The sequence below is a fragment of the Thamnophis elegans genome, chromosome Z (assembly GCF_009769535.1).
Source record: "Thamnophis elegans isolate rThaEle1 chromosome Z, rThaEle1.pri, whole genome shotgun sequence".
Taxonomy (NCBI): domain Eukaryota; kingdom Metazoa; phylum Chordata; class Lepidosauria; order Squamata; family Colubridae; genus Thamnophis; species Thamnophis elegans.
This window is the reverse complement of record NC_045558.1, coordinates 21,129,187-21,154,203: the sequence shown is the minus strand read 5'-3', so window position 1 is coordinate 21,154,203 and position 25,017 is coordinate 21,129,187. Positions and strand designations below refer to the sequence as shown.

The following is a 25,017-nucleotide window of genomic DNA, read 5'->3' as shown; positions in this document are numbered from 1 at the left end:
ACTAAATCTCTGCCAGAATATCAATGGGATAAAATGATAATTGTCTTGTTATGCCTATGTTATTTTGAAATAAATAACTTAAATTCCTCAAAGAAATAAAAGTCAAAATGTAATACCATAACTGAACTTATAATTATAAAAGAATTATTACATGAAAATCATAAGTGAGAGAAAAAAATCTAGCAGTATGAACAACCTATGGACATTTTCTAAGTATTTCATTGATCAACTTAAAATATATATTTTGTATTTTATATATTGTTATTATAGCTTTTTTCCCCTATGTCTTTGCTGCTTTGTTAGCAGCTTAAACTTGTAAAAGAAAGATTGTATATGTCTTTTATAAATAACATAAAAATCTGTAGATTATATTTTAACCAGTAGTTCATAATAACATTTATACTTAAATGAAGCTGTTTTTGAGTAAATTATATAAGTTTTGCAAAGTTTCAACTAGTGATGAATAGAGAATAAGCCTATGTAGTATGAAAAACAGGACACTTTAAAAATAATTTGTTTGGTTTTCTAGCATCTACAAACTTAAAAGTTATATATGTGAAAAAATATTTAGAGACATTTTAAGCCATGACCATTACCCTAACTATAGAAAATGTTAAAAAAGAAATGTTTCTTTAAAGAAATAAAAGAATTACCAAGAAATATGAGTCTTTTTAATGACTTACAACCACAATTGACCCCAAAATTCCCACTGCTAAACAAGACAATGTAAAGTGAATTACGTTCCATTTTATCTTTTTGCCACAATTGTTAAGTGAATCATTACAGTTGCTAAGTGAATCATGCAGTTGTTAAGCAAATTTGACTTCTTCCATTTACTTTGCTTGTGGAAGCAAAATACATTCAAAGTAACTGCATATGAATTGCCATTCGTCTGAATTTTTATCACGTGACCTGTGGATGCTACAGCAGTCATATGTGTGAAAACTGGATGTGTCGTTTTTTTCAGTGCTATTGTAATGTTTTTAAAGGGGTTCCCCCCACCCCTACAAGAATATATTAACAACAGCTCCAGAATATCTGCACTGTAAAAATAAAGATTAAACAAAGTACGGATGGATGTGGAAATAGCTGCATTAATTAAGCTACATAAGTGAAGAGTTCGCTATGGTGGCCTTGAAGTGTTGTTAGTTATAATATATATGCGAAATGCAAAAACAGGCTTTAAGAGTTGTAGAGAAGACTGGAAAATATCTTGATGACAAATTAGTACACTTAAAAGTACAAGTCTATGGCATGAGAAGGCTGTGCTTCTAATCATGGCCCCCTTCCAATATTTCCAGACAGTAACTGAAATGCAAGATCATTTCTTGAAAAGAAATGCAAGTTAATTGTGAGTTTAGCTACAACCTTCAGTATTAGATAATAAGCTATTAATATCATATTATTGGACATTATACATTGGAAAGTGAATCCACGCAAAGTTTGACAGCTTTTAAACAGTGGTAGATTGCTAACCGGTTTACTACTGGTTCACTCATGCACGTGCACGCGCAACACTTCTGTGCATGTGCAGAAGCATCTGGGTGGGTGGGCGGAGCCTCCTGCTGCTGCCACTACCGGTTTGGCGGAACCGGCAGCAACCCACCTCTGCTTCTAAAGTCCTTTCCTAAGTTGGGTATTCTCCAGTTGGAATGGCACAACTCACCACAGCCAACTCGCCACAGGACAACTTGCCACAGCCAATTGGCCATGGGACAACTCCCTGCAGGACAATTTAACAATTCAATTTAATTATTTAAAATAAATAACATATTCACATTTCATTCTGTGTTACTTTTTTCATCCTTTGTTTAATGAAACCATTCTACTGTTTCTTGGATATTAGTTCAACTCTTGTTCCCACGGTGAGTTGCACCATGGCTAGTTGGCTGTGGCTAATTGGCTGTGGCAAGTTGGCTATGGCCAGTTGGCCACAGAGAATTGTCATACATCCTTCTCCAGACGTGTAGATTCAGGCTGGAGAATGTTGGGATTTGAGGTTCCCATCTCTGGAGAAGATTTCTAAGTGACAGCTCTCAGAAAAAAGGAAATAAGAGAATTTTAAAGCCCAACGTGCTTCAGGAGGAAGGAAATAATTGAAGGTGGAGAAACATTTGCAAATTTAGATGCCCGTAGAGAACAGTTACAAGCCTTGACTCTCTTGAAGACAACTAGTATGGCTAATACGAGAAAGTAATAACAGACCCAATGTTTCATTTGGCAGAAAAAGGTATCTCATAAAAGATCATGTTTAATAAGAGCTGTTTCACTCAATACGGAGATTGGAAACCTTGCAGCAGCTCTTTCATATGCCAAGCAATGTTTCATAGCACATTGATGCTAGTTCTAAAGCATTCATTTACAAGGTAGCTTTGTAGAGTTTCAACAACCACTCATCAATACAATGTAAACAAAAGCCACTTCTTTAACTGCCTTGCTTTGAATGCTGGCTATTTCTTTCCCTTCCATTTTGTCTTATCTTAATTGACTCCTTTTACTCTGGGTGTTTTCATGTGACATGCTCCTCATTTTTAAACAGTCCATTCAACCCAATTTTCTGGATTTGCAGGACACAACAAACCATATGTCAAGTCTGGGTTTGCAGAATTTGGTTAAAATGTGTCTGGTGTCATAATGTAGTGTCATAATGTGTTGCCTGGACACAGCCTCTTAGTAGTAATTGGGGGGGGGGGCACAAAATGAAAATTTGTCAGGTCTGCTGGGCAACTTTTATTTTATTTTTTGTTAAAGGCAGATGAGAAGAGCTTATATGTAGGGTAGCAAATCGTACATCCAAGGGCTTGATGGCAAAGAGGGAGATATGCCTCTACAGCATAAACAAATGACATTGTCACTGACACTAAATTGATGTGCGAAGACAACATCTCTTACAGACTCTCTTTGCATCATGGCTTGGAAAACATAAGTCTTTTACTCTGTTTTATTATCCCCAATAAGTTATTTTAGGTTTTAATGTTATACATTCTTAATCATTATTCTCGCCTGATATGCTGTCTCTACACGACTTGAGTTACACAGTTTTGATTTGCTCCAGGATACTTAAGGATTTTGTATCTTCTCTGAAACATCTTCCAGACATTTGGAAGACTTAAGCAGCCTACAGACTTTTGGTGGTGGTAATTGGTGGTAATTGAGAGGCTTGATCTGTCTTCTTTTCCTTCTTGATGATAGATAAATGACACTTCTTTAAGTAGGCCTGTCTTGATTGCTGGTGATTCCCCACTGCCCCCTTTCATCTGTCTGTTTCCAGATACCAGTGCTGAAATTAAACAGTCCACAGGTTTATATAAGTTGCTTAGAGCCATGGCATGGAGAATTGTTATCTGCCCCTTAATACAATTTAAACTTTCTGTCAAGTATTTCTTCACTGGATCTTAACCAGAGCTGCATCCCAAGGTAAAGGTTCCATTTGCACATATGTACTAGTCGTTCCTGACTCTAGGGGGCAGTGTTCATCTCCGTTTCAAAACTGGAGAGCCAGCGCTGTCCAAAGATGTCTCCATGGTCATGTGGCCAGCATGACTAAACGCCGAAGGCACATGGAACACTGTTACCTTCCCACTCAAAGTGGTCCCTATTTTTCTACTCGCATTTTTACATGCTTTCAAACTGCTAGATACGCAGAAGCTGGGACAAGTAACGGGAGCTCACTTCATTATGTGGTGGTAGGGATTTGAACCTCTGAACTGCCGACTTTCTGATTGGCAAGCTCAGCATCTTAGCCACCATGTCCCAAGGATTGGTCTAATACAAATCTAGATTTGAGATGGAGATTTGGGACTGCTTTCATAAGAAATGAAGCCATCATATCCCCCAAAAGTTGTCTCCCACCAAAGCAGGCTCTTTCCGCAGGTGGTCTAACATTAGGTAGCTTCCTTCACACCTTAGGACAAAGCCTTAAAAGAAATACTTTGAGGAGGAAATAATTAGCTTGGGGCATTGCACTGGAGAGTTTCACAAGACGCTTGCCCAGCGTTAACCTGAGGTATCCAATTTTTGGCTCCTGTCCCAAAGTTTATTTAGGCCGCACCAGCCTCCTGCTCTTGTCCCTTCCCTAAGAAGCAGGCGAAGGAGCCCCACAAGGTGCTCAGGGAGGGACGATGGGAGGGGAGGGACGCGTAGCCTTTGAAACCTTGCCCGGCGCGCGAGTCGCTTTCTCACTTCAAAGTCGGCGCAGCGCTGGAGAGAAGAGCGACGCGCAGGCATCTCGGACTCTCGCCCTCCACCGGGTGTGCTAGGTGGCGATGCTTCCTCGCCAGATTCCCGAGTTCGGGATGACGATGGCGGGCGGCCGCGAACGCCGCCGCAGCAGTAGCACCAGTCCAGCACGTAAGTGGCCAGGCGCGCGGCGGGGCGGGGGGGGGGGACTCTTGACGCTTCTTGCGATCTGCTGGGCTGTAAACTCCCGAGGGTTGTGGAGACTCCCCGGGGGACACATCTCTTTCTCCCACTACCGTCCGGTTTGCAAACTAGCCTCGCTGTTGCGCAACTGGCAACGATTCGATCCTGGCCTCTTTTGCTAAGTTTTTGGCCGCACTTCTGGAGCGAAATGGGTTGCCTGTTCCTTTTCTGTTCCTTCCTTCTCTCTTTCTGAGATCCAGGAGAGGGTGCGGTTACTAATCGCACGTGCGTCCAGATTTGGGCTTGTTGTTACTGGGGGTGGTAGTGCTGATGTCTTCTTCTTACCCCCCCCCCCCCGCCTCTCCGTTCCTAAATTTACAAATTTGGGCGCCAGATTGCCCGGCTCAAAACGCCCTAGATGAGACGGTTGACCTTCTGAAGGGAAGTTGTTTTCGTGAAAGGGGGGTTGTGGTGGTGGTAGATGTAACTTTTGAGCCAGTCCTCCTTTTCGGGAGCCGTCTTGCTCGTAGGTGGAAATCGCAGTTGCTGGGTTTACGGCACTGGGTTTCCTAGTCCTCGCAGGTTTGGAAAGAGGAGCCTGATTTGGAGAGGGTGTTTCCTCCGCTCGTAGCAGCGCCTTTTCCATCTGTCTGGCGTTGGATGAGCCAAGGGGTATGTCTGTTGGATGGGGCTGAAACTTTCTGAAGTATTCGTAACTAGCTATATTACAGGCTTGGCCTGACCATTAACTAATCAACCACATTTTGGGTCAACGGGATGCTGGCGCTAAAATTAATCCCTGGAGTTACGGTAGGTAGCTTATGCAGGATCATACTAGGAAAGGTCATTTTGATGAGCGAAGTTAAGCATGCGTACCTGTGTAATGTGAACACAGCTGTGGAGTGCTCGGTCACGTGCCTCTGAGCAGAAGACATAAGTGTAAATCTTGGGGGGTTTTCTCCTCCATGGTTGAACTGGATGCTGCATCCTGATTGTTCTTCTTAGTTTTATACTCAAAACAGTCCTGCTAGGTAGGTAGAGCTAATGCAGGAAAACTTCCAACAATCTTTTTAAAGGGGGAGCTATAATTTTCTTCTCTTAAAGATAAGTTAATATTGACTGCTTATTATGTTTCTTGGGTTGTATTTGAAATTCCATTATTTGGTAAATCTGCTTTCTGTGATTTTTTTTTTTTAAAGAAACTTGGACCTTTTGAGAGATGCTGAACTATGTCTTTAATTCTGGAAACTTTCACCAGATGTCCATGTAACAAACAACAGTAATAAATAATAACAGTAGCTGGTAAAAATTTGAACCTGATGCTACCCATTGTTAGTCTATAAAAATAGATAGTATCAGCTTCAAATATCTAGTAAGTTCCTGTGGATTGCCAGGGAATTCCTAGAAATCTAGGCCAGGTTTAGGGACAGGGACAATTTTGGGTGCCAATTTGGAGTAGTACTTGTTATTGGTACTTATATATAATGCAAAGGTAATGTGGCATTTTAAGGATGCGATGGCTCAGTGGCTAAGATGCTGAGTTTGTCAATCAGAAAGGTCAGCAGTTCAGCGGTCCGAATCCCTAGCGCCACGTAACGGAGTGAGCTCCCATTACTTGTCCCAGCTTCTGCCAACCTAACACTTCAAAAGCATGTAAAAATGCAAGTAGAAAAATAGGGACCACCTTTAGTGGGAAGGTAATAGCATTCCTTGTGCCTTCAGCGTTTAGTCATGCTGGCCACATGACCATAGAGAAGTCTCTTTGGCTTTGAAATGCCAAAGAGCCAGTGCTGGGTCTTTGGCTTTGAAATGGAGATGAGCACCGCCCCCTAGAGTCTGGAACAACTAGTACATATGTGTGAGGGGAACCGTTACCTTTTTTTTAATGTGGCTTTATAGATTCTGAGTCCCCCCCCCCCGGCAATAAGTGGCTTTGTACACAATAGAAGAAATCACACACCCATCAGAAGCCTACAGTTATTTCAAGAAAAGGATAAGTATTCATAATCCAGAAAGTTCAAGGCTAGGCTGAAAAGTTAGGGGGTGGGATCCGTGCAAAAGGCGGTATTGTAACATACCATCTGTGTACTGTTGCCAGGAAGACAATGCTGATGTACTATACAATCATTATAACTTGAATATAAAAATATTGAGGGTGCTTTTTCACTTGGGACCACTTGATCTAAGGTTGTCATTGGTTCTCTATTAGAAAGTTGATGTTCAGTATTAGCTTGTGTCCATCTTAAGAAGGACAGTTAGAACCTCTACCCACCAAAGGACAGATTTTTTTTCTTTCTAGTTCTGCCAAAACCTTTGCTGGCAGATGGGCTAATAGAAGACATTTAATCTCATGGCTTTTTTTCTATTGTAAATACATTGTTTTAAAGTAGGTATTTGACCTAAATACATTGTATTTGTGTATATCCCACCTTTCCACTCTGGTGGTATTGAAGGTAGCCAGCAGAAATAACATTTTATAAAAATCTAAAAAGTTTTTTTTTTAAAAAAGAGTCTTAAATTAACATCGTAGCAAGCATTTAATTTATTAATTGAAAGTATGACAGATGAACTGCCTCCTCTTAGATTTTTCCAAAGGCTGAGTTTGGGAAATTATTGCAACTTCTAAGGAATGTGTTTCCTATGTAACACAGGAGAAGGAACTTCCCATTTGCCACCCCCACCCCCCCAAAAAAAAGAGCCTCCAAGGGTAGGAGCATCTTCAAAAGAGTCTCCCCTGGAGAGCTTCCTGGCTGGATAGATTCCTAACAGGGGAGTTAAAGATCAAGACCAACTCCTTAAAATGTTCCTGGTAAAATGAAATTTTATGGATGCTTTGGATAGTAGTGGTGGTGAAAGCACATCAAATGCTGCCATCCCTGAACTGCAGTGTTGTCAGTTCTGTGGCTTCAGGATGCTTAACGTAAAAGGTAAAGTTTCCCCTCGCACATATATGCTAGTCATTCCTGACCCTAGGGGGCAGTGCTCATCTCCACTTCAAAGCCAAAGAGCCAGCACTGTCCAAAGACGTCTCCATGGTTATGTGAACGGCATGACTAAATGCCGAAGGCGCATGGAACGCTGTTACCTTCCCACCAAAGGTGGTTCCTATTTTCTACTTGCATTTTTACGTGCTTTCAAACTGATAGGTTGGCAGACAAGTAATGGGAGCTCAGTCCGTTACGCGGCACTAGGGATTCGAACCGCCGACCTTTCTGATCGACAAGCTCAACTTCTTAGCCACTGAGCCACCACGTCCCTCATGCTCAACATACTGGAGAAAGTAAATATGGATTCCTGCTTTGGCTCCTCTGAAGGGAAACAAATGCTTAATAGAGCAGCATACAACTTTAAATAGTGGAGTTTCGGAACATGTGGAGGCAGATGTAACTCATCTTTCTCTGGCTAATTGGAGCATCTGTGAGTCTGGCAATAGACAAAACTTTAGTCCTTCAGAGAGAGGGACCTCAGTACACACTCCTGCACATTCCAGAGGAAAGATATGGATAGTTCTGGTGTTTTTGTTTTTTTTTTACTGGTTCTCTTCTCCTTATAGAAATAGAAACGTTTGGTTTCCAAATAAGTATACTTAGGTAATTATGGGGCAGGGAGGTTATATAAAGTTTATATAGTTTATAAAGTATATAAAGTTATATAAAGTTTGGAGTTAAAATAAACCATGCAGTCTCACAGTTCTAAAACCCACACTGAATGCTAATACCTAGGCTACAACAGGCAGTGGTGGTTCCTACTGGTTTGGACCGGTTCAGCTGAACAGGTAATGGTTTGGCGGCCTGGGTTGCTGGGACTGGCAGTGACCCAGGCCTGCCATGCTCTTGAACTACTTGTCCAGGCAGCATCATAGGCCTTGCCTTCTTGTTTTTTGCTTTGCGCAGAACAATTTTTATTGCACTGCACATGTGCGCACAGCACGCATCAAGTGTGCACTCACAGCATGCCCACAAGCGAACCAGCAGTAGTGTCTGCCAGAACCCACCCCGCAGGCCAAATTTTGCCCGCAATGTGGTTGGATCCTGCCCATGGAGCCGTCTCGGTCTACCCAATGCGAAGAGGAAAGGTCAGGCCAACGTAACTTCGGCCTGGTCTACCCAATGCAAAGAGGAAACATGCCAGCAGTTTGTGCAGTGGTGCCAAGCTGGCCACGCCCACCCAGTTGGCCACACCCACCCACTTGACCATGCCACACCTTATCTATGATTGAAAAAGTTTTGATTTCATTGTGTTTTCAAAATGTTGTTAATTACAGCTAGGCAATGCTCACGGTATTTTGTAAAGGGAAATTAGAGCTCAAACTGCAAGAGATAATCAGTGTATTCAATGCCCCAAACTATAGATTTGCTGTCTTAAGTTAAAGCTTTGTCCTAAGATAGGAGTTGCAACTGTGTTGAATTACATGGTTGTATTTTTGGTCTCTCATTCTCTGGATTTCTGAGCATAAAATGGTCTGCTATTTTAGATAACCTTTATAATGGATATGAAGGAAATGTGAAGGCACTCCATTAAAAAAATCAGATAGAACTACAGATTCAAGCAAATGTTGGCCAAGTTTTAAAAGTTCATAATCCTAAGATCAAAGAGTTTAATGACAGATTTGATTCCTTTGATCAGCATATGCGGTCAGTATATCTGGGTGGATAGTCAAAAGCAGAAACAAATCTTGTTTTTCACTACTCTTTAACAACCCATCTTAAGGTTGCATTCAAGCCAAGGCCAACCCAAGATAATTTGGCTCAGGAAAGTCAAAATAAGACATACTTCCCACTAATTGCCATGCAGAAGCATCGATTGCAGCTTCATAAAAAAGGCAGAAAATGATGTAGTTCAATTTTGACTATTATGTTTTGGAATAATGATCGTTTTAAATGTTGAGTGTCAGGGAAGGATCTGATTTATGTTCCTTAGGCTTTATTTCCCTATCTTTCCTTAAACTGTGGTAAGATTATTACTCAAGGAAAGCAATACTGACGTGTAATTTCCTCTTCTCTGAATTCTGGATGGCATCGTCCCCACAGGACTCTACCACGTTCTTTTATTTAATAAAGTACATAGATAAACTTGCAGAGTCTCATTCCGGGACTGCCATTAAAATGCCTTTTTTAGAATTAAATACAGCTGTCGCTAGCATCCCATGAATTTGTTTTAGAACATTACTAAATATTATTTGTATATTTCTGGGAAGGTAACAGCTGGTTGGTCACTATTACCTTGCATTTATCAATCTTAAGACTGACCTAGCTAATCTTGAAAAGGGCTGTGGCATAAACCAGGGCAGTCTTGGTTAACCTCTTTGTCATAGCGTTCTGAAATCGTGTGTGTGTGTGTGCACGTGACAGCACATGTGTGTCCATACCCACAATGCAATGTGCCCCACCCCCTGTGCATGTGTGTGACCCCCCCTGTGCCCTGTTTAGGGTCCAGCAGGGTGTGGAGGGGCACGGAACGGGCGCTGCCCGCTCTGCATCTCCCTTCACACCCTGTGTATGTGTGCGCCTCTCCCCCATGTGCAGCAGAGACCCAAAAATCAGTTTGCGGCAACGGCTGACATGACTGCAAAGAAGGCTCTCTGAGCCACCCTCTGTGCCACGGGTTCGCTCTCACGGGACTAGGGAGACATAAAAATACCCCTGAAGAATGCAAGTTATTTCTGTACTACTGTACAAGTAATCCTCAACTTTTACATTCATTTAGTAACCGTTCAAAGTTACAGTGGCATTGGAAAAAGTGACTTATGGCCATTATTCACATTTACGACCATTGCAACTTCCCCATATCAGTCATGTGATCAAAATTCAAGTGCTTGGCAACTTTCATGTATTTATGATGGTTGCCATTCTCCCAGGGTCATGTGTCCACCTTTTACAACCTTCTGATAAACAAGGCTGTTCACATCGCAATAGTGTCGGAAGCGTCAAGATGCTTCAGGGTTGAAAGAATTAGCCTGTGACATCATGGATGCCTGGGATATGCCCAGTCGGAGACTCCTTTCATATCCCTGGCATGGGGAAACCAGATTGATTCAACAACCATCTTACTAGTGAATAGCAAAGCATAGCGCAGCACAGCACAGAAGCGGTGAAGAGAATAACAGAGTTGGAAGGGTCCTTGGAGGTCTTCTAGTCCAACCCCCTGCTTAGGTAGGAAACCCTACACCACTTCAGGCAAATGGCTATCCAACATCTTCTTAAAGACTTCCACTGTTCGAGCATTTACAATTTCTGGAGGCAAGCTGTTCCATTGATTTATTGTTCTAACTGTCAGGAAATTTCTCCTCAGTTCTAAGTTGCTTCTCTCCTTGATTAGTTTCCACCCATTGCTTCTTGTCCTGCCCTCAGCTGCTTTGGCGAATAGTTTGACTCCCTCTTCTTTGTGGCCACCTCTGAGATATTGGAACACAGCTATCATAGTCCCAGGTCCGTTTCTTCATTAAACTAGACATACCCAGTTCCTGCAACCGTTCTTCCAATGTTTTAGCCTCCAGTCCCCTGACTCACTTAACAATTGTGGCAAGAAAGGTCATAAAATCGATCAAAGCTCACTAAACAATTGTTTACTTATCAATGGAAACATTGGACTCAACTGTGGTCATAAGTTGAGGACTACCTGTATAGCCAGAGAAAGTACACCAGTATGTTGTGATCAATAGTCGAACTCAAGACATTCTTTCTTTTCTCCAATCATGTTATGGAAGGTCTGAAATCTCATTGGATTCACATGCAACAATATTGAATATGTTAACAATATTCATTGAAATGACAATGTGAGTCACTATTTTTATTATATTTCTATTAATTTGTAATAGGATTTTAACAGTGGATGTGCAATAAACTGTTAGTCTGACTAATTAAGGGAATCTAATCATGGAGGCTTGCCAGGATGAGCCTTGTTGAAGTGGCAGAAATCTCATTCTCCTTTCTTCAGCCATTCTTATTCAATCTGATAGGAACCAAGTGGTGTCTGATTTTTTTTAAAGGAAATAATTCTGATGAAATTATCATGCAGTGCCTGAAAACCTTAAGTAAATAACACTATCATAATTCTGATATGGCTGTGATGGCAAACCTATGGCACATGTGCGGGCACAGGAGCCCTCAGCTCTGGTGCACGCGGGGGAGGCCGTTTTCACCTCCCCAGGTTTCAGGAAAGCCTCTGGAGCCTAGAGAGGACGGAAAAGAGGCCCAACAGTCCAACCAGAAGTTCATTTCCAAACTTCCGGTTGGGCTGTTTTTCACCCTCCCCAGGCTTCAGAAAAGCTTCCCGAGCCTAGAGAAGATGAAAAACAGGCCCAACAGTCCAACCGGAAGTTCATTTCCGAACTTCCGGTTGGCCTGTTTTTCACCCTCCCCAGGCTTCAGAAAAGCCTCCTGAGCCTAGAGAGGATGAAAAATAGGCCCAACAGTCCAACCGGAAGTTCATTTCCAAACTTCCGGTTGGACTGTATTTCAGCCTCCCCAGACTCTAGGAAAGCCTCCGGAGCCTGGGAGGGTGAAAATTCCCCCACACACTGGGGTGGTGGTGTCACTCAGGCATGTACAGGTGCGGGGGTCGTGTGCAAGTGGGTGGGAGTGTATGTGCGCACAATAACGTGCGCGCACACAATTTTGGTGCATCTTTAGAAAAAGGTTAGCCATTGTGTATTTCACATTACAATAATTAAAATAGTCATTCTTAATCATGAAATACGTTAGGTTGTGGGGTAAATGTCTATGTTATTATAGCTTTTATTGTACAGTTGTTACTGTCTGCAGCCTTTCTAACTCGCCTCTGCCCTTTCAGTTAAATCCCAAGGAAAGATAAGATCATGGACCTTTTCCAGATCAGGAAGCATAATCTGCCGTGGAGAAGGATGCAAAACGATCAAGAGATCTGTACAGGTAGTCCTCAACCTTGGATCACAATTGAGCCGAACATTTCCGTTGCTAAACAAGGCAGTTGCTAAGTGAGTCATGTTTCATTTTACAACCTTTTTTGCCATGGTTCTTAAGCGAATCACTGCAGTTGTTAAGTGAATCATGTGATCATGAAGCTGCCTCCATTGAGTTTTCTTATGAGAAGCTGGTTGGAAAGGTTGCAAATGGTGATCACATAATCCCTGCCACTGGGTCATCGTCATAAGTACCAAACACCTGCATTTTGATCACATCAATAGTAATTGCAGCACCACTGCAATAGTAATAGGTCACTTTTTCCAATGCCGTTGTAATTTCAATCAGTCACTAAACAGATGGTTTATAATATCACTTTATAAAGCCTTGATAAAGCCATACTTGGAATACTGCATTCAGTTTTGGTCGCCACGATGTACAAAAGATGTGGAGATTCTAGAAATAGTGCAGAGAAGAGCAACAAAAGTGATTAGGGGACTGGAGACTAAAACATATGAAGAACAGTTGCAGGAACTGGGTATGTCTAGTTTAATGCAAAGAAGGACTAGGAGAGACGTGTTCCAATATCTCGGGGGTTGCCACAAAGAAGAGGGAGTCAAACTATTCTCCAGGGCACCTCAGGGCAGGACAAGAAGCAATGGGTGGAAACTAATCAAGGAGAGAAACAACTTAGAACTGAGGAGAAATTTCCTGACAGTTAGAACAATTAATCAGTGGAACAGCTTGTCTCCAGAAGTTGTGAATGCCCCAACACTGGAAGTCTTTAAGAAGATGTTGGATAGCTACTTGTCTGAAACAGTATAGGGTTTCCTGCCTAAGCAGGGGGTTGGACTAGAAAACCTCCAAGGTCCCTTCCAACTCTGTTATTCTATTCTAAATGGTTGTAAGTCAAGAATTATCTGTGGTGGAAAAGACATTTCTAGTATCGTCCATCACTTCACAAAATTACATTCAAAAATAACACCCCAGAAAATCCTAAAGCAGGAGTGCAAAGACTCTGGACCATGGTCCATTAGTGCCATGAGCTATTTGCAACTGGACTGTGGGAACAGTGGGTGAATGTGTGCATATGTGTGCACCTCCCCATTTGCACAAGCAGCGGGCGAATGTGCGCACATGCATTCCATTTGGAGACGCATGCCAGCCGGTCGCATGGAACCATCCGCTCTTTACTCCCTCCCCTCCCCTCCGCTGGTCCACAAAGCCGGAAAGGTTTAGGTAAGGATGTCTTAAAGCATCCTGAAAATCTGGTAGTAAAGCCAAAGTCCCTTTTTTTGTTTTTGGCATGAGAATAAATCTGTCAGAAAATTGGAAAACAGGTATCATCACAGCCAACTCTCTTGAGTTATGGCAAGAAAAAAAGATATCGTCTCCCCATATATTTTATACCAATTTCTGAGACCACTCAGCCATTATTGTAGAGGTATAAACCTGTCTTCATTGCTCTTGGTATGGAAAGTCATTGAGAGAATCTTGATGAAACTATTTCGAAATGGTTTACAAAAGAATCTGGTAGTTTAAGGCATGAAGCTAGAAACCAGGATCTTGTGAGTTCTAGTGCCGCTTTAGGCATTAAAGTTGGACAGGTGAACCTGAGCCAATCACCTCCTCTCAGCCCAACTCATCTCACCAGGTTCCTGTGGGTAAATGAGGAACAGACAGGAGTATAAGATATGCTCACAGCCCCGAGGTATTTATAAAAATAATAAAGGTGGAATAAAAACAAATCTTTTAAAAAAAGCCTGGGAAAAGTGAAGGTTTAGCCTGGGAAAAGTGAAGGTTTGAGGATGAGACCAGCTCCTCCCTGTCTCTCTGGGTTATAAGAGGGGAAGAAAAATCGAGGCTTGCAAGATTGTTTACCATAGGCTAATACAACGATGGCTAACCTTTTCCCCCTCAGATGCCGAAGGTGCGCAGGTGCAGACCAACACCTATAATACAATGACTCCCCATAGGCCTGACCCCTGTGCATATGCACATGCATCCTGATCCCTGCACCCATGCGCATGTGTGCCTGACCCCCCCCCTGTGCTCCCTGCACACACACACACCCGCACATATGCATGTGTCTCCCGCAGGCACAGCAGAGACCTAAAAGTCGCTGGCCAACGGGAGGCACACACCCATGCGCCTTGGATCTCAGCTGGGCGATGGCTTGCGTACCCGCAGAGAGGACCTCACATGTCATCTGTGGCACGCTTGCCATAGGTTTGCCATCAGAGGTATAGTAATTCAATAAAGTTGATTCTAGTCTTATTGTGGAGACTGTTTTCTGATTTGGACAACCATGAGCGGCATGAGGATAGTTGGATGACAGTGGACGATGCTAGTGGGGAAATGTAAACTTCATTTGCATGATGATATATTATTATAATTATTAATCCATATGTTTGGTGTTTTTTTTTTTTTACCCACAATCTGCTAGTATTATGGATTGGAACTGTGCTAAGATAGTTTTGCATGGTAAGCTACCATTATACTTAGTTGGGTTGCAATTCTAAACCAACATTGTCTCCCCTTCCCAACTCTGTGCTACTACTCCCACTTGCCCCAAAGCACCTCCCAAATGTTTGACTGTAAATCTTGAGACTGAACCTGTAATCTGCAAAGCATTTGTCAACCACAAAGCAACGAGGTTCAAAGCTCTTTTATTTTCTGATGAGATCATCCGTGTTTTGCTTATGGGGTGGTCTGTTTTGTGTTGCCTAGAGTGGATGGAAATTGCATGTGTTAGCCTCTTAACCCCTTGATTTGCATACCGTTGTCCTGTGGCATGCAGCCATTGCCAGAAGTGTACGTGGGACGAGGAAGCAATAATATGGTATTCCTAGAAGAACTGTATTTTTTTCCTCCTTCTGATGAACTACAATGATGTATTGTTCTGTAGATTAATAATCAGGCCCTGCTCTTCTGATTGCAGAGGGAGGGGAAACAAACAAGAGCTTTTTTGTTCTCTAACGGGGAAAAAACATCTAATCTCTGCAAAGAGCTTAGTTAAGATGAGTTCACAGTAGAAACCATGTTCCTGGATGGTTAAAATAGCCACCTGCATATAAATCGCTCAGAGTATTATTTTTTCCCCAGGTTGACTATTTCTGAAGTTGAGCAGCTCAGTATGAAATGTTGCCCAAGGGTTAACAGTACTGACACCCTATCCAGAATGTCTGCCTCTATCTGTTTGATGGAGGGGAATATTGTGACACAGCATGCAGTGCTGGCTGAATTGTACAAACCCTTCTTCTCTGCCCCATTATTCTGTAAGAGAACCTCTGGATCATCTTCAGTGAGTCTTGGCATAATTGCGCATTTTGATTTATTTTTTTTCAGAAGCCGTCTAGCTAAAATATTTGTGTCAGGTTATGAAATAGGACGCGGTGTCAGGACTCGGTGGCTCAGTGGCTAAGACACTGAGTTCCTCGATCAGAAAGGTCAGCAGTCTGACAGTTTGAATCCCCAGCACAGCTCCCATTACTTGTCCCAGCTTCTGCCAACCTAGCAGTTCGAAAGCAGGTAAAAGTGCAAGTAGAAAAAGTAGGAACCACCTTTGGTGGGAAGGTAACAGCGTTCCGTGCACCTTCGACGTTTAGTCATGCTGGCCACATGACCATGGAGACGTCTTCAGTCAGCACTGGCTCTTTGCCTTTGAAACAGAGATGAGCATCGCCCCCTAGAGTCGAGAACGACTAGCACATATGTGCGAGGGGAACCTTTACCTTTACAAAACTTTATCAATTCCCTCTCAAGCAGTGGTTCATCAGTTCTTGCAGTCTTAACTGGGATCACATTACAAAGAGGGAAACAGTCTGCACCAAACAGAAAAGATTTTGAATATCCCATTGAAATCTAATATTTTATCTAGATTGAGTTGTGTAAAGGTTCCTCACTAAAAATATATCATAAATCAGTTTGCAACCATCAATCTATGACAGCTACTCTCTGATTTATAATCTAAAAGGTTGTGTGTCCAATCTTGGAAACTTTAGGTTTTGTGGACTTCAGCTTCCAGAATTCCCTAGCCAGCATGACATATTTTAAAAAAGGAAATAGGTAAGTTGGAAGAAAAGCATAAGTTTTTAAAGTTGGTTGATTTATCATATGTCTGCAAGTAAGTGTTGCCTTTTAGAGATCGTGTACATCTCTTTCCCCAACCTGCAGCTTCAGGTCTGCCAATAATGTATTCATTAATAAAGGAGAATATTTGTAGCTCAGGAATGAAATGAGGGTTGATTAGTGCTCTCTAAGCTTGCTTGTTTTCTTGCAGATGTTTCATTGATCCATACTAGGTAACCTCATCAGTGCTAGTGCATCTTTATGTAATGGAGTTCAACCTGGTTTCCTCTTCGTTGCTACCTTTCTCAGCACTTCTCAAAACAGCTAAGTCTTTGCATAATGTATACAAATAAGATTTGGCTATGGTCATTTGTGCCTCAAGTGAGCACATGGATTGATTTGTTCAGTAATTCAGTTGGGGGCGGGTTTGTTTTGGCTGTCCATAATATTCTTGGTGGCTCAGTGGCTAAGACGCTGAGCTTGTTGATCAGAAAGATTGGCAGTTCAGCGGTTCAAATCCCTAGCACCACCTAACGGAGTGAGCTCTTATTACCGTACTTGTCCCAGCTTCTGCCAACCTAGCAGTTCAAAAGCACGTAAAAATTAAAGTAGAAAAATAGGGACTGCCTTTGGTGGGAAGGTAACACTGTTCCATGCGCCTTGGCATTTAGTCATGGTGGCCAATTCACCACTGAGACATCTTCGGACAATGCTGGCTCTTCACCTTTGAAATGGAGATGAGCACCGCCCTCTAGAGTCGGGAATGACCAGCACATATGTGTGAGGGGAACCTTTATCTTAATATTCTCAGGACCCTTACTCTAACATGTTTCTTGAAAGTACTTTTTATTTTTTTATAGTAAAAGAAAAAAAATATTGTCTTTAAAAATTCTGATCTTTAGAGATATAGACATGGTGTGGCATCTGAATATCTTTTCCAAGATCTTCCTGGCTCCTACCAAGTATAAGCATGGGCTGTATTTCTTCTCTCTTGGTTCAAGATTGATTTATCAGGATTGATAATTTACCCTAAAAGGCAGAAGCTATGCATAACTTCAGTATCTTCATGTCAATTCCAAGGGTGGCTGTGGCATCTTTTGTCATTAGTTTAGTGGTTCTCTCTCTCTCTCTTTTTATTGTGATCCTTGATGTTCCTCACTAGAGTTTCCAGTCATTCGCATTTTCAGTTATCAGAGTAGAGTCATCATCATAACACAGACTGTGGATGTTTCCTCCTACAGTTTTAAAGCCGCATTCCTATTCTTACAATCCAGATTTCCTTAACAAATATTCGGCACAGTGGCTGAACAAGTAAGGAGAGTCTATACAGCTCTATACAACAGGCAGCCTAGTAAATAGCCAACACCTGTGGTTATTGCTGTCCTGCCTCTTTAAGCCTTCTCTCCAGCCGGTGCAGCAACCTATAAAAGCTATGCTGGGTGTGGTCATCTTTGAGGGCGAGAAGGAGTGATACGGAGAAGAGAAGGAGGGAGAAGAGAAGGAGGTATGTTTCCACGTGGAAGCGGCGCGGCTAGAAATATAACTTTGGAGGGGTTTGCTCTCCAACCTGAACTACAGATATTTTCTGTTATTTCAGAGATACACTATATTGCCAAAAGTATTTGCTCACCCATCCAAATAATCATATTCAGTTGTGAGCTAATACTTTTGGCAATACAGTGTACTTTTCTCTATCCCAAAGATGCTTTTCAAAACTTAACTGAAACTTTCTTGGTGTTTTATTTTTTTTAACTTGAAAACCAAGGAAGTCCAATTTCTTTTGAAAAGCACCAATTTTGTCCCCATAGACATAGTTTTCTCCAGTAATTCTAAGAGCAGTAGGACTTACAAGGAGTAGTAGTTGGAGCAGCAGTGGGGAAGTGTAGTGTAGTGATGGGTAATGAGTAATAACTATGAATCCTTGCTTGTGTCGCATATGGACCTGTGGTTTGTCGGCTCTTTTGGGTTGGGAGCCCATTAAATTGGGTTTAATTGAAAGAACATGTGACAACAGCCTTGTAGTGCTGTTTTGCCATTATGGAGCCAATATGTTTTATCACGTTCTGTCTGGACTGAGATTTCTGTCCTGTGTAAAGACTTTATGTAAGAAAAATGAGATTTTATGGGTTTCCCATTTTTGTAAAAACATTCCACAACTTGACATGGTTGATTCAAACAAACGTTTTTCTACTACTGCTATTCCAGTTACTACTCCTTGTGAGTCCTACTCCTCGTGACTGTTGCTAAAAAAAAAATGCTAAGAAATTCTCAGTCATATCAACCTGAAAGGTGCTTTTCAAAAGACAGCTTGGACTTTCTTGGTTTTTTTTCAAGTTTTTCAAGGGAAAAAAGGCCCAGGAAAATCAAGTTACTGTTTGAAAAAGAACCCTTGGGGTAGAAAATTACCTCTTTCTTGCTGCTTTGGGCTTCTTTGCTTGAATTCTTTGGCTTTCTCAGTTTTCTTTTGTTCCTCAGCTTTTTGCAAAACTATTTTAACATCCAGCGTCTCCCTTTCTATGTATAGCTCTAATTTGCATTGTATAATCCTAACTTCTTTTAATCTAGTGATCATTACATCAGTCTCTAAATTTGCTGGAATTGTTTGGTTACAATTTTTAATTTTTTCTGCAGCTAAAACTGCTTTATTTGTGACAATAATTCTGTTTGTCTTTTGGCTGTATTGTTTAAATTATTAAAAGCAATTTAAAGATATTGTGTGATATAATTTGTACACTTTTTAAATCTTTAGTATTGATATGTATACTAACTTCTTTCAATCTAGTGATCATTACATCAGTCTCTAAATTTGCTGGAATTGTTTGGTTACAATTTTTAAATTTTTCTGGAGGTAACTGCTTCATTTGTGACAATAATTCTGTTTGCCTTTTGGCTGTGTTGTTTAAATTATTAAAAGGGACTAATTGTTTTATATACAATAACTTCAATTTAAATTTGGTTAATGGAGTGTTGTTCTAACTTCCCCTTCTAGTATTAGAGGTTCTTGTAAGTAGGAAGTATCTTCTCCAGTATTTTGAGAGTTCTGTTATTCAGGCAGAATTAAAATACGTCTTTCATCTTTGATGTTTGAATTAGTTGCTCTCAGTCCACTGGTGTCTTTAAGCATGTGGATTCAAATATGGAACTTGGCATTTTTGTTACAGCTATTCTGGTTTTCCTGCATCTTTTTCCACCTTCCGTGCCTTTACAGATGCTGCTGTATCCCTGCTTTTTACCTCTTCTACAGCTTTCTGAAATTCTTAAGTTCCTACTTGAAATCTTTCTTTCTTGGTTTTGGCTTTTTTCCTTTTCTTGGCAATTTCCAATATTTCTTGGGGTGTCTGGTTAGCTTATGTTTGTTTCTTGGTCAGTCTCTTTTCACACTCATCCTTAATGCCTTCAATTGGTTTCATGGTTCCTATGGTTCTCTATTAGTTCAAAACAGGATAAAATAGAATAACGGAGTTGGAAGGGACCTTGGAGGTCTTCTAGTCCAACCCACTGCTTAGGCAGGAAACCCTACACCACTTCAGACAAATGGATATCCAACATGTTCTTTAAAACTTCCAGTGTTGGAGCATTCTGGAGAGGCAAGTTGTTCCACAGTTCCTAATATTTTTTTTATTGGAAATGGTTGTTAAATGTTCAAGATGATATCGTGGAATATCTGCTTTGGTTCTTCTGGTTTATCTTGACTTAGAAGTAGTGCATCGACAAATTGTAATCTGAAGTCAGTCCCTAGACGTGCTTTGCTGTTAAAAGAAAATAGATGGATTCAGTTTTATCACTAACGCAGCCAGTGGGATTTCTGTATCCCCCCACGTGGCAATGTCCATGTATAGCTCCTGGTGGACGTGCAATGTCCATGCAAACTGTGGTTTATTGTTAGTTATGTCTGTACTGGTAGTTCCTTATCATACTGTGGTTTTTTTTCCCCTGCGGTCCTTAGCGCTCTCTGACCTTGGTAGTTTTCTTGCAGGTGTTTCATCATTCAAACTAGGAATTATCTTCACTGCTAGTAGGGAGTAGACCTTGCTCTTATTTTTATCTACTAATAGATTGCGCTCTCACGCTGTTGGAAAGTACGGGGCTTGGCGCTCCTTTTTTTTGAGTTGTGGCTTATTGTTCGTTTGTTTGGCTGCTCAGTGACTATTTTTGCTCCGAGCTTGGTTGCTTTCAGAGGTTTCATCCCCAAATTAGGTCACATCATCAGCGCTAGCAGGGAGAGGACTTTATTCTTTATCTACTAATGGTGAAATGTTTTGGCACCAAGCGCTCAAACCGGAACGCATGTGTTGGCACCGGAATTCCAGAAACCTGAAGACCAGCTAGCCAGGTCGCATGCACGTGCCGGCTAGCTGGTGTTCAGGTTTTTGGCACTCCAGTATGTGCAAAGACCAGCTGCCCAGTGCACCTGCATGCACCGGAAACCGGAAGAGCAGCTGGCAACAGCCCTCCCCCCCTTGTGCCCACAAAGAAAGCTTTGCATGCTATCTCTGGCATGCCCGCATAGGTTTGCCATCATCAGGCTATGGTTTACTATTAGCTTGTTTGTGTGCATTGGCAGTCCTTGGTGCACTCTGAGCTTGGTTGCTTTCTTGCAGACGTTTCATTACCCAACTAGATGACATCATCAGTGCCAGTAGAGTGGCACTGTATCTAGTAGCTTGCTAATTCAGTGTTGGAATCAGTGCCCTCTTAGTGTCGGTATAAGTGGTCTTGCTGGCTCTGTGCTTAGGCTGTGGTTTAATGTTAGCTTGTTTGTCTGCATTTTGCTTGCAAAAAGACCTTGTGAGGTCTTTTTGCTCTCTGAGCCTTGTGGCTTTCTTGCAGGCATTTCATAACCAAACTAGCTAACATCATCACAACTATTAGGGATTAAGGTTTGCTCTTATTCTTTAGTGGCTTGCTCTATTGGTTTTCATAGCAGTGGTCTTATGGTTCCTTAATTAGACTGGTTTATTGTTATTGAATGCATTACAGTGGTGGGTTCCAGATCCTGTTCCAACCTGTATGGTTGGAACGGGCCCAGCAGCATCCACATGGACGCGTGCAGTGTGCACATGTGTCTTACCACCTCCGCGATGCTCCAGCTGCTCAGCGGAGCATTGCGCATGCGCAGAAGTGTGGAGGCCTTAAAAGACATGTAAGGAGCTTGGGGTGGGGGGTGGGCCATCCGGAGCATCGTACCGTAACGGTATCCGGTGCTCTGGGCAGGCTCCGGTACACCTGTACCGGGGCGTACAACCTGCAACCCACCATTGATGCATTAGTAATTCTTTGATTGGGATATAGTTTGTTGTGGAAGCATTCTGAACTTGCTTGCACTAACAAGCTGGGTGACAGTAGGGTTTGGTCTTTGATCTTACATTTATATACCAGTGGCTTGCAAGTGTTTTGGTGAGAGTAGTCCTGATGGTTCCTTGATTAGGCTGTGGCAGTGATGACCGAACCTTTTCAGCACCAAGTGCCCAAACTGGAATGCATGAGTGCACATTGGAGCGCCGGAAACCTGAGGACAAGCTGGCTGGGATATATATGCATGCCGGCTAGCTGGTCTTCGGATTTCCAGCGTGCACATGTGCAGCGGTCAGCTGGTCTTTGGGTTTCTGGTGCGTGCGAAGACCAGCTGGCCAGTATGCATGCATGCACCAGAAACCAGAAGAGCAGCTGGCAACAGTGCATGTGCCCACTTCTAGCATGTGTGCCATAGGTTTGCCATCATGGCACTATTGCTAGCTTGTTTGTCTCTGTTGGCAGTCCTTGGTGCTCTCTGAGCTTGGTTGCTTTCTTGCAGACATTTCATTACCCAACTAGATAACATCATCAGTGCCAGTAGGGGAAGGGGTTTGCTCTCATTTTCTAGTGGCTTGCTGTATCTGTGTTGATAGCTGTGATCTTGGTGGTCCCTTGATTAGGCTATGAGGTCTGTTAGCTTCTTTGTCTGCATTGGTAGTTCCTTGATTGGGATATTGCTTATTGTGGATTCCTAGGTACAATCTGAACTTGTTGGAAGACGTTTCACTACCAAACTAGGTGACATCATCAGTGCTAGCAGAAATGAGGTTCTTTGCTCTTTAGTTTACATACTACTGGTTTGCCCTCTCAGTGTTGGCAGAAGTGATCTTGGTGCCTCCTTGATTGGGCTGTGATTTACTGTTAGCTTCTTTGGCAGTTCAGAGGCCTTTTGTGTTCTCTTAATTTGGTTGCTTTTTTGCAGATATTTCCTAACTAAACTAGCCAACATCATCTGGATTAATAATTATTGGGGCTTGCTTTTAAATTCTACTGCCTTGCTCTGTTGCTTACAATGGTTCTGATGATTCCTTGCTTAGGTTGTGGTTTACTGTTAGCTTGTTTATCTGCATTAATAGTTCTTTGATTGGTATATTGTTTAGCTGACATCACTTGCTAGTAGGGATTGGGGTTTGCTATTACCCATGTGGCTTGTGCTGCCAAGGTTTTGGTGAGGATTGGTCCTGGTGGTACATTGATTAGGCTGTGGTTTATTGTGGGTTTACAGTTAGCTTGTTTCTCTGCATTGGTAGTTCTTTGATTGGGATATAGTTCTCTGTGGAGTCCTTGGTGCCCTCTGAGCTTCATTGCTTTCTTGCAGACATTTCATAATCAAAGTAGCTAACATCATCAAAGCTATTGGGGATTAGGATTTGCTCTTATTCTTTAGTGGCTTGCTCTATCAGTGTGGGTAGCAGTGATCTTATGGTTCCTTTATTATTAGACTGGATTATTGTTAGGTTGTTTGTCTGCCTTAGTAGTTCTTTGATTGGGATAGTTTCCTGTGGATTTCTCGGTGCGCTCTGAACTTGGGTCCTTTCTTGCAGACGTTTCCCTACCAAACTAGGTGACATCATCAGTGATAGTGGTCTTTGATCTTATATTTATATGCTTATTTATGAATTGGCATGCCAGTGTTTTGGTGGAAATGGTCCTAATGGTTCCTTGATTAGGCTGTGGTTTATTGTTAGCTTATTTTTCTCCATTGGCAGTTCTTGGTGTTCTCTGAACTTGGTTGCTTTCTTGCAGGCATTTCATAGCAAAACTAATAATATCAGTGCTAGCAGGGATTGGGTTTGCTCTCGTTTTCTAGTGGCTTGCTTTATCAGTGTTGATAGCCGTGATCTTAGTGGTCCCTTGATTACGCTATGAGGTTTGTTAGCCTGTTTGTCTGCACTGGTAGTTCTCTGATTGGGATATTGTTGGCTGTGATATTGATGCCCTTTGTGTTTGGTTGCTGACATTCCATACCCAATGTAGCTCACATCCTTAGGTCTGTTAAGGATTGGGGTTTGCTCTTATCCTTTAGGGCTTGCTCTATCAAGTAATTCCTTCATTGGGATATTGTTTATTGTGGATTCCTTGGTATATTCTGAAGATTTGGTTGCTTTCGTGCAGATGTTTCATTACCCAACTAGATAACATCATCAATGCCAGTAGGGAAAGGAGTTTGTTCTCATTTTCTAATGTCTTGCTGCATCCATGTTGATAGCAGTGGGCTTAGTGATGCCTTGATTAGGCTTTGATTGATTGATTTCCTTGATTGGAATATTGCTTATTATGGATTCCTAGGTGCAATCTGAACTTGCTTGCTTTTTTGCAAATGCCCTTTGTGTTTGGTTGCTGACATTCCATAGCTAACATCCTTAGGTCTGTTAAGGATTGGGGTTTGCTCTTATCCTTTAGGGCTTGCTCTATCAGTGTTGGTAGCAGTGGTCTTATAGTTGCTTAATTAGACTGGTTTATTTGTAGATTGTTTATCTGTATTAGTAGTTCCTTGGTTCAGATATTGTTTACTGTCCATTTCTAGGTGCACATAAACTTGGTTGCTTTCTTGCAGACATTTCATTACCCAAATAGGTGACATCACCACTGCTAGTAGGGATTGGGGTTTGTTATCTCATTTACTTGTGGCTTGGCCTGCTGGGGGTTTGGTGGGAGGGGCTCTGATGCTTCCTTGATGAGGCTGTGGTTTATTGTCAGCTTGTTTGTCTCAGTTGGCAGTCCTTGGTGCTCTCTGAGCTTGCCTGGTTTCTTGCTGATGTTTTATTACCCAACTAGGTAACAGCATCAGTAACGACATCAATGCTAGCAGGGATTGGGGTTTTCTCGTAGGCTTCAGTGGCTTGCTCTATTAGTGTTGATAGCAGTGGGCTTAGTGGTGCCTTGATTACGATATATGGTTTGTTAGCATGTTTGTCTGCTTTGGTAATTCCTTGATTGGGATATTGTTTATTGTGGATTCCTTGGTATATTCTGAAGTTTTGGTTGCTTTCTTGCAGATGTTTCATTATCCAATTAGATAACACCATCAATGCCATAAGGGAAAGGAGTTTGCTCTCATTTTCTAATGTCTTGCTGTATTCATGTTGATAGCAGTGGGCTTAGTGGTACCTTGATATGGCTTTGAGGTTTGTTAGCTTGTTTGTCTGCATTGGTAGTTTTTTGATTGGGATATTGCTTATTGTGGATTCCTAGGTGACATCATCAGTGTTAGCAGAAAAGAGATTCTTTGTTCTTTAGTTTACATACTACTCAGTATGTAAACCAGAAGTGATCTTGGTGAGTCTTCACACACAGGTGAAGGTAGTTTGGAATAAATTGTTGTAATTGCCATATAATCTTGCAAAACTTGATGCTTTACTTCGTGAGAACCAGTTGTTAAGTTTCTGAGCAATTTGGTGAACTGGTT

General features: G+C 41.9%; 1 protein-coding gene across 1 annotated transcript in view; it reads left to right on the top strand.

Annotated features, from left to right (window-relative positions):
* The first annotated feature begins 4,174 nt into the window (after positions 1–4,174).
* The window catches only part of JCAD (junctional cadherin 5 associated), a 41,182-nt gene continuing 20,339 nt past the window's right edge, over positions 4,175–25,017 (top strand). The window contains exon 1 of the mRNA XM_032234611.1: positions 4,175–4,350. The gene's annotated coding sequence lies outside the window, so the exon portion shown is untranslated. The remainder of the gene's footprint in view (positions 4,351–25,017) is intronic.